Raw genomic sequence first — 11,402 nt, forward strand, 5'->3', positions numbered from 1 at the left:
TGCAATCAAGTGGATACTTTTAGATAACGGACACGTTGAGCGCGATGATGACGAAGTAGCACGACCAGGACGTTGGGTTTTCTGGTTCTCAGGCCAGTCTCTTTCAGTTTGTTCCATACAGTTTGAAGTTCGAAGTCCAGATACCCTGGCTGCTGTGCTCTCACCCGTGGCAGTACGATCACGCAATTGTAGTACTCGGGTGTACCGATCTTGGGATGCAGTGGTAACTCGAGGTCTGCCTGTACAAAGACGGTCATTTGTTATCCCTGTTTGGTTGAAGCGAGCTGCAAGCCATGATATCTTGCTCAAACTAACATTCAGACGACTAGCAGCAGAAGATTGGTAATCTCGAGGATGCATTCCTTCACTGGCGACGTTGCGTCGTTTCACCTTGAAACTCCTTCAAGACGAACGCCAAATTTCTGAAAGTAGTCTGAATTTTTATTGCCAGACAGTGAATGCTGTTTGCTGTACAATTTCAACTGAAAGGTGATTCCTGTTGCGTTGTGGCGATGCCTTTCTAATCCTTGTAAGAAATCACATTGAAATCAACATTTGCAGGAAAACTCGAGTTTTTATTTCTGCAACCGTGCAAAATAATTTTATCGGCACTTTTGTTACATATTCTGACGATTGTTTGAAAACAGTAGGTCATTAATTGATTTCTAACAATGTAAATAGCCCACTCGTTTGTTTTGTTTGTTTGTTTGTTTTTTTGTGTGTGTTTTTTTTTTTTTGAGATAATCTATTAAACTTACACGATCTGATTCTCTTACACAAAGGTCCAATCGTCCCCGCATTATTAAATGTTAAATCACCAGCATTCCATCTGTAACACTTTCCCTCTCAGCCTTTTCCAGTTTATTTTTACATTTACTTGCAAGATTTGGTTGTGGGGCAATTCATGACAGGACGATATACTCGTACACGATGTGAACAGAGACTATGCTCCTACTTTAAGTAGCGTGGTGGGAACTCTATCGAAAATGGAAAAGCCATGCATTTTATTATGTAACTTATGGAGTTAAGAACGAAATATATTGATCTACTTATTAAAATGTGGAATACGACTTGCATGATTGCTAGCGGAAACGTATCTGCGCAAAAGAATCGTTGTTGTTGTTCTTGTTTTTGCCTCTGTATTTGTTTTTTGCTTTTACTTCTGTAAAGGTGTCTGGCAACCCACGACTCACTGAACATCTCTGTATTGTAATGGGGCATTTTACATGCGCTTCACCGTAAAGCCCGATCTCATGTCTAGTATGTACTTTTATGTGCTCATCGAATCGATCGCTTTACCCCGTACTGCACTGGTGTTATCGGCCGGTGCTAGATCTACTAACAATACTGTATTTTCAGGAAAGGAACTGATACAGGGTTACATTTAACGAAGTTGGGGTAACATAAACGTTAAAGCATTCGCTCGTCACGCCGAATGTCCTGGTTTCGATTCCCCACAAGGGTACAAAGCACAAATCTCATTCGATTGTCCCCAGGAATGTTGCTAAAAGCGGCGTAAAATATTATTGACTCGCCCACAAAGTCAATCACGTAAAGACGTTCTTCTTAATAAACATTCGTTTTAATTACTTTTGTGAATCCTTCCGATAACTGATAACTGATAACTGATAACTGATACTGCATTACTAGCGGACAGAAGAAATCACATGACCGTGTAACACCAGGGTGTCCGTCACCTGAGACGAAGGGCTGGGGTTTTACAAGTTCAAATAGAAATAATATCTGAAACTGTGTATGGCATGCTAGTTCTCAGAGTCGGTGTCTATTCATAATTGAAGGTTGAACCTTTCATCCTTGATCTTCCTAAGTGTTCATTGATACGGATCGAGCAGGCAGGTTCTGATTCATGGTTTGTCACGTGTCATTCTGTCGAGGAGTGTTACAGACATACAGACACAACTGACGCACCAGCTCTAAGAAAGCAGACAACGGTATGCCTTTGTTAATGGTATAAGAGTGAGTGAGTTTAGTTTTACGCATCACTTAGCAATATTCCGGATCTATGGCGCCCGTCGGAAAAAAATCAAGTCTGGACCAGACACTCCAGTGATCAACAACATCCCTGTAACATGGGCATCGATCTGCGCAATTGGGAACCGATGACATGTGTCAACTAAGGGAGCGAGCCTGATCACCCGATCCCGTTACTCAGCATATATGATGTGACATTTCGGTATAGAATCGTGTACCGTTGTTAACGGCATAAGAATCTATTCCGAAAGGTAGTATATAGTACAGATATTCCCACGAGTAGGCTTTTACAGTAATCCAGACGAAATAGGGCCAGTAATAGTGGCAGTGTCCAGACACCTGCATGATTTTGCGTTGTCGCTACGTTATTGACCTGCAATTTCTAAATCCAATGTTTGTGCGCAATGTGTTACAGCCGTTTGTCGCCAGTGATGTGTGATCCACTTGTTATTATCGAGCCGAGTTTATTTTTACCTTTACTTGAAATCTAACATCAATAAACACAGAGTGTGTAAAAATTGTTTGTTTGCAACGTTTTGTATTTCATAGCATTTGATTGGTATGATCTCGTAGTAGCGAGACTGAACATTCGTAGTAAAAAAGTAGTTCCACATTCCATTGGGGCCTTGGAGGCCATGGTTGTATATCCGCCTAATGAAATTCGTTTATTACACGTGTGCAACGTATGATGCAACATATGTTATGTTTCACTGTATGGATGAAAACAAAAACAACCTTTACGCCACATTGTTACAGCAGCCGTGACGACAATACTAAGAATAAATATATTAAAACATTTTTAAAATCCTGTCAGTGAATAGAGCGTAACGTTTCGAATATCACAAATGAATTAAAACTAATTTGAGTTCAGTGTAAAATGCTAAATCATATCGAAACAACACAATGTAGAATCGGACTAGAGATTGCCAGGAACTGAAGGTAGATCACAATGCAAGGGACCTTGGTTGGTGTTAAAATAACACAGGTTACGTCTGCAAATATTATCGTATTTACCTGACTGAAAACCACCCTACATCCTCTCTATTCATCGTGGCCAATATGTAATGGCTTAGTACATACTACGTTCTTCCATCAAAATGTAGTGTAAATCACCCTTGACGATAGCTCTCCCAAACTAAAATGTTTTTGCTTTTTTGTCACACGTGATTGTATCGTTTTGTTTGATGACATTTCTACCGTGGGATAAAATTTATTAGAATACAATGCATATATAGTTTACTATAAAAGAAGATGACGTCAGCAGCAAAACCTTCAAAGAAGTATGCAAACCACACGGCATAGAATATCCAGGTGTGCAGGACCTCCTTCGGTGTCATGTCGGGGATTGATAAAACAGGCACAGCAATTTCTCTTTTATACCAAAAATGTTTTATGTTCGGGGTTTTCTTGAATATTGCATTTGCGGGTTATTGTTATTATTTTTTTTGCAATGATTTTCCCTTGTGATTATATGTTGTAGGTAAATGTTATGGACGGGTTGGAGTAGGGGATAGGAAGCTTACCCTTGAGTGTGAGACTTATTGATGACCTCAGTGGTCGTGTCCTATAGACTGATAGTTGCAACAGCAACCGCACCTCCTCCTTCGTCATTGTTTAAATTAACTGATATTTCCTGTGGTAGAAAATACTACAGCGTGGCAGGTATCAAATGGGGTGTCTGGGGTCAATCAGATACAGACACCCTACTCACCTGGTTGAGGTCACCAGGTAGATACATCCCAGCTGTAGTTGATGCTGAAGCAAATTGACGCCACTGAAATACTATTGCAAGCCAAATGTATGAGTTAGTTTAGAGCTGGAAGCAGAGCACCTGTTAATCCTAACTGTACCTTAACATAACCTTGGTATCATTGTTTGTTGTTGAATGGTACAGCCGCCCATTTGTTGTTGGGGGCAGGGTACGATTCCCTCTTGTATCTTAAGCAAGCAATTATTTAGAGGCTACCTCTTGGGGTTATCTGCTTATAAAAAATATAACGATGCAACCTCGAGCAGACAGCCCCCGTTCCAGTAGAGTGACTACCGGCATCGTCGAGCCGTAGACGATGGTGTTAGCTGTTGAAATCCACACAGAGTCGGCATACGCAACGTCCGTCGAGGCGCTCCTGTTCCGCAAGTAGGAGGTAATATATGGGTTAAAATTACCTGCAATAAAAGATTTACAGCATCACCCAAGAGCTACCAGCAAGTACGTGTCACCTACTTATGGCATGTTTCCATCCCCCTGCGATGGCCTAGTGGTTTAAGCGTTGGCCCGTCACGGCTAAGACGTGGGTTTGATTCCCATGGGCGGAGTGTGTGAAACCTATGTCTGGGTTTACCTGTGCCCGTGAGTAATATTTGAACTATCGTAATGTTACTCATAGAGTACTTGTCCATTGAGAATGAATGTTGAAAATGAGATCAAGAGATAGGTCTCAAGCAAGGTTGTAAGAGGTCACTCAGCGGATCGTGTGCGACATTAGCTGCACGTGTACATTAACACTTCATGTGCTGTGTGCATCATGAGTTGCACGTATACATTACCCCTTGCTGTATGCTGTATCAGGAACTGCCCGTGTACATTAACCCTGTATGTACCGTGTGTATCAGCAACTACACTTGTATATTAACGCTGTATGTACTGTGTCTATCAGGAACTACACTTGTACATTAGCCATGTATGTACTGTGTGTATCAGGAGCTTCACTTGTACATTAACTCTGTATGTGCTGTGTGTATCAGGAGCTACACATGTACATTAACGCTGTATGTACTGTGTCTATCAGGAACTACGTATACACTTGTACATTAACCCTGTATGTACTGTATCTATCAGGAACTACACTTGTACATTAACGCTGTATGTACTGTGTCTATCAGGAACTACACTTGTACATCAACGCTGTATGTACTGTGTCTGTACATTACCACTGTATGTACTGTGTCTGTACATTAACCCTGTATGTACTGTGTCTATCAGGAACTACACTTGTCCATTAACACTGTATGTACTGTGTCTATCAGGAACTACACTTGTCCATTAACACTGTATGTACTGTGTCTATCAGGAACTACACTTGTCCATTAACACTGTATGTACCGTGTGTATCAGGAACTACACTTGTACATTAACACTGTATGTACCGTGTGTATCAGGAACTACACTTGTCCATTAACCCTGTATGTACTGTGTTATCTGTTACATGTCATCTCTCGAACCTTTATATCAGCACTAGAGGGTGATTTGTTGATTTGCCACTCACAAACATACTTGAAAATACTCTATATTTGTCGGAGAGCCAAACTGGCTTTGAAGCGAAAAATCAGAGCTGGGTACGGCCTTCGGTAGGGGCTCATAAGTATTCTCCAAATTGTTTTTTGTAGAATAAATCTATGAAAAACTCACCGATGAATCTTATACACCATGATGTCACCTAAAACATTGCTCAAGACGATAAACAGCTCACTCAATTTCACCTGCATCACGCAAGCGTCCTCGTGCTTCAACTATAATAGTTCAGGACGAAAATGTGCTTTATTACACTATACATGGTGGTAGAACGAACTGTATTTCTTTTCTAAGATGCCATATTTAATCATTTCTAAGCCTTTTTCGATTAATCTATGGCAGAAAACGGTGTCTGTGACCTAAATTAAGCCTCGCACAGGGCCAACTGATGCGTTGTTCTTTTGACGTGTCAGCCCCCAACGTTAAGACAAACGTTACAAATGATGAACAGTTTGGTGAAGGTTTATGTTGAGGTTAAATATCTTCATTAGAACGTTTAAATTACGTCTGTGATTCTCTTAAACCATAGAAGGCAAAATGACCGTCTCATTTCTACTACCAACGAAAGTTTAGATCAGTACATTCAGCTGAGCCTGACTCGTATTGCGACATTCCAAGACTGCATTGTGGGAAAGTAAACATTGCAAACATGACAGTGTCTCTGTAAAGTTGAACTATGAGGCATCATTCTTCGGAAAACATAAACGTAATGTTTCCACCGGTGATGTTAGCTGTTCGATGCATCTGCAAACCAAGAAACGGGCCGCGACGAAGCAGTTTACTGTGGGAAGCTGTACGAGGCGATGACAACTGACATCCATCGTGACGTCGGTTACATTGTGACGTAATGCAAAAACATTTGATTACGAGGGGGCAGAGTGGAATTTCGCAGTGACGTCAACACATTGTGACGTAATGCAAAAAGTGCACATTATCGTCTGATAAATATCGTCTGATAAATTATTGTCGGCGCCTTTGATCTTTCACCGAAGCTTCTTAGAATATCAATTCTTTCTCTGCTTACCTGGCGTGAAAGTGATGTTATGTGACTCAGCTAGTTTAACGTCGAACATTGAACAACATCTGCTTAATGTCCTATTATTATGTAGTAATGAGATGAAGGAGCCATAGTACCTTGACCCAGCGTAGTAATGAAGTGCCTGTGTGCCATAGTACCTTGACCCAGTGTAGTAATGAAGTGCCTGTGTATCATGTTACCATGACCCAGTGTAGTAATGAAGTGTCTGTGGTCATGGTATATTGACTTTGTCTAGTAATTGAGTGCCTGTGTGCCATGGTATCTTGAGTTCGTGTAGTAATCAAGTGCCTGTGTGCCACGGTATCTTGAGTTCGTGTAGTAATCACGTGCCTGTGTGCCATGGTATCTTGACTTCGTGTAGTAATCAAGTGCCTGTGTGTCATGATACCTTGACATCGTGTAGTAATGAAGTGCCCTTGTGTCATTGCACCTTGGCTTCGTGTAGTAATGAAGTGTCAGTGTGTCAGTATATCTTGACTTCGTGTAGTACTGAGACGTCTGTGTGCTATGTGATCTGAACATGGCATGTCTGTGTGATAATGAATTGCACCTGAATCGTCCCCAGGACGTTGTGTAGTCTGACATAGCAGTAACTGAACACTCTGTGCACTATTGCTTGAAATGATGTCATGATGACGTCGATCGTTGACGACAACAGATTATAATAACATGGATAACACTTCTCAAGGCAAAAACGTGCATGGCTGGAGAAACTAATACATAGTTAATGTAGTGACTGTTACAAGTGTGGACTTCGCCCAGCACCTGCTGGAGAGTCAGGACGGATTATTAGCGCATATTAGAGCCATGATCTGAGAAATATCATCTAACTTTCAACGTAAGCGATACTTTCCTGCTTTTCACGTAGACGATCCACTTACATACAGAGGAAACCTGAAAAGTAAAATTTAGTGGGACTCGCCAAAATTGTTTACTTATTGGATACTTTACTTATCCAAACCTTATCTAAGGGCAAGGTTATCAAACTTATCTAAACCTGCAAATGACAACCATATGCAACATAAAACCAGATAACAGTTGTAAGTAATGTGACATATTTTGTTCCATAATATTTCAATCAGTTTAGTAGTACATATATACTAATCATTTGGTTGCCCAATATATAATATATTGTTAATAACATACACCTGTATGTAGGTATACGAAAGTATTGTCTATGTAGATGTATATTCGAGCTTGCAGGACGATGGTGAGAGTTGACTGCCATTATACACACAAGAGAAATGAAACTAGTTGCTATGACGCCGGTAATATCGTCTGCTGCGTGGCTTCATCAGACCTTGCGAACAGGAATACAGTGAATGAGTTTCAGTTTGCCTTGCAGAGACTTTCATTTATGTGACCGAGAGTTTAAGGTTTCTTGAACAGTATTTCATTTATGTGACTGAGAGTTTAAGGTTGTCGCGATCGGTGTTTCAGTTAAATTTCATCTTGCCTTGAATAATTTGTGAGTTCTGTCACAATAAGTGAGCTTTAGGCTACCTTAAGCAGTATTTCTGTTTATCACAGTGGGTGAGTTTCACATTGCCTTGAATAATATCTGAGTTCTGTCACAGTGAGTGAGTTTCAGACTGCCTTGAACAGTTTTCCAGTTGTGTCATAATGAGTGATTTTCAGGTTACCTTGAACAATGTTTCAGTTATGCTACAGTGAGTATTTCAGTTTTGCCACAGTGAGTGATTTTCAGGTTCCCTTGAACAATGCTTCAGTTATGCCACAGAGGGTCTTTTAGTTTTGTCACAGTGAATGAGTTGAGCAGTTTTCCAGTTGTTGTCATAATGAGGGAGGAAGCCTGAAATAATTGAGGCCAAACTCGCATCCCGGTTCATGGCGATCCACCTTGCCCGTGGATCATTGCTTACAATGTGAGTCAATGGATTTCCTGGTTCCTCGATTTGATTTTTGTCTATCATCATATAACCGACTATTGCAAAGTTAAATAAAAAGTGTTTTTTTTGGTCCTCTGGTTTTATGTTTGCAACATTCTCTTTTGTGATTGATCTCTCCTGAGTCATTCCATTCTTCATGGATACACGTTCTGTAAAGACGCTCCACACTACCATTGGCCTGGTAGAGGGGGGAGGGGAGGTAATTATGAACTCAAAACTTACACGCACGACTTTGATAGTGTAATGTTGCCAAAGCGCAAGACGCCCAGTCTGTGAGTCAGATCTGTAGAATTAAACAGCTGTCATCTCTATCCCATTGTATGTGCTAAAATATGACACCGAATGATTCTGTGTACTAGCTTCTGCGTTTTGGAGGTGTTTAGCGGCATACATCATGGAGACACCATTGGGTCAGAGAACAGAGAATACATTTTGCTAGAGTCCTTCAAGGCTTAAGCCATAAATCATCACCTGTCTCTACAATAGCGGTCACTATGTGGCCACTATCAGGAGTCATAGACAAGTGCAGATTACTGCTAAGGCTGTGCACAAACTCACAAACATGCAGTATGTTCGTACTTCGTACATGTAGTATGTTCGTACTCAGTCAATGATCCTAATCCCAACACTAGCACCAGCCTATGTGATACAATGATATCAACTTTTTGTAAATACAACCATAATAGTGCCATTTCTGTCTTTATCAGTACTGGAACATTCCCCTACACAACCGAATGGAGAAGAATGGTATCTGACGCAATATCGATGTGTGAGGGAAATAGGTGGCAGCGCAGATTGTTTCTGACAGAAGATCTGGTCACATACAGGACAAAGCGTAAGTTGCTCATACTATGGAAATTAGCACTTAGGTATCCTCATCTTGCAGCCTACACTCTCTTAAGACCAATTACATCTCGAGAATGTTCCAAATGTGGCAGACATGCCTGACTGATTATGGCAGACATGTTCTTTTACAGTGTGAGCATTATTTAACTATGTTTTTCTCTACCCTCATTGACAAGCTGGAGGTTGACAGTTATGTTCAGATTGAACTTTTGAATGAAAGTGAGATCCGTGCACTACTTTAGGGTTCGAATCAAACATCACCTGGAATTGTTAGCCAGACCATTTGGAAAAGTGTGTCGTTATTATTGTGTAAATATACACTTCATCTGAAGAATGCATTAGGCCATCCTCTCTTTTCTGTGCAACAATAGATGTCATTTGTGTACATATATGATATCGAATACATGTAGTTACTTACACAGCGTGTGTCACTAGGACTCATATTTATGTTCATGTATATATTAACATTCAGTATTTGCTCTGAGTAGCATTTGTATATTCTGGTGGAATTCATTCATTCGTTCGTTCGTTCGTTCGTTCATTATTCATTCATTCATTCATTCCTGCTGTCCCTAGGCTCAGTGTCGTGCCTGAGTTGCATCAGTGACTCCATACTTTAATAGTCTATAATCTGCTAGTCAAACCCTGCACTATACAACTAAGATTCAGCCTTCTTAAAGCCACAGTGTATGGCACCGTCTGCTTTCCCAACGTTACCCGGCGTGTCTCTGTGTTACAGATGGACTTAGGGCTTAGTTCTCAATCCCGTCACCATATAGTTCGGTCATTGGCATCCCAGTCTTTCGAAAAAAACAACTGCACATTTTCCAGTACCTCAGTCTCAGAGAGAACTCATGAGATTCTTGGGTATGGCTGGCTATTAAAGAAAGTTTTGTTAAAACTTCTCAGATGTTGTATCACCACTTACCAACCTTTTTGGGGAAAAGGTTAAATTTCAGTGGGATGGCACTTGTCAGACTGCATTTGAAAAAGTCAAAGCCATACTCATGAATTCTCCAGTATTGCAGGCACCAAAGAAGAAAGAAAGCATATAAGTTGCAAATTGATGCAAGTGATGTTGGTGCAGGTGCTGTCTTGATTCAAGCGGATGATTCAGGAATTGAACATCCAGTTTGTTACTTTTCAAAGAAATTTGACAAGCACCCAAGAAATGATTCTACCACTGAGAAAGAGACATTAGGTCTTTCCTTAGCTTTGCAGCATTTTGAAGTGTACCTTGGTATCACCACTTTGCCAATTGAAGTTTTCCCTTATCACAATCTCTTGACTTTTCTTCACAAAATGAAGAACAAGAATCAGAGACTTGTGAGGTGGAGTTTGACCTTGCAAAGGTTCGATCTTGTGATCAAACACATTAAAGGCAAACACAATGTTTGTGCTGATGCACTCTCTAGGGTATAAATGTATGATGACTTGATGATGCTGTACATATGAATCTGCATCATAGTAATTTTGCAAGAAGTTTCACATATTACTCATATTATGTCATGTTATTAGGTTATTATTCCTATGGTTGTAACAAAAAGTTCCTGCGAAACCTTCTTTTCCTGAAAGGGGAGAGTGTTTCGAGAGTGTATTTTCTGTATAAATCAATTAATAATTATTATTGGGTGACAACGTTTAGAGCTTTGAATAATATTTATGATGGGTCACATTCCGTACAATAGATGATCCTCATTTTTAGGATTCAGGTTTTCTGGGAATTATATGCCCTTGACTTCCTGTTTGTTTACTTCCGGGAGACATTCTACAGTGTTGGCGATGGCAGTAGGTGCTCGTACTTACGGGAAACGACTGAAAATATATATAAAGGCTAGTTGTTGTGTTGTGAGGACACAGATTGACACACATTCGGACATTCACTGGAGATACATTGTCAACGCTTTATCTGTCAGCGCCTGGTCTACTGCTGTCAGACCACTCACTGTGTTCATTCTGCACGACTGTTTCTCTCTCACACTGAGACTTTGTTGAGTTTGCTATACTATATATTTTGTGACCCATTGCCTTAGATTTTGTTTCACTTGTATTGTATTCGCAATTGATATTGTGACTGTTGACTTGTGACTTTGTATACCTAGCTCTCGTTGCATAATAATACAAAATTTGCATGTTTCAGACTTGTCTTTGTTCTGTTTTGCTGGTTCACAGGGGATTTCTTACATTGTTTGTCACGGTAAATTCTTAACCGGAACAATATACTGCATAACCTACATCAGTACATCACTTATGACTTTACATTGTAATATCGATATTTGCATGTCCATATCTTTAGTGACAGTCGAACCAGTCTCAACGAACA

This window comes from Haliotis asinina, chromosome 4 (genome assembly GCF_037392515.1).
Source record: "Haliotis asinina isolate JCU_RB_2024 chromosome 4, JCU_Hal_asi_v2, whole genome shotgun sequence".
Lineage (NCBI taxonomy): Eukaryota > Metazoa > Mollusca > Gastropoda > Lepetellida > Haliotidae > Haliotis > Haliotis asinina.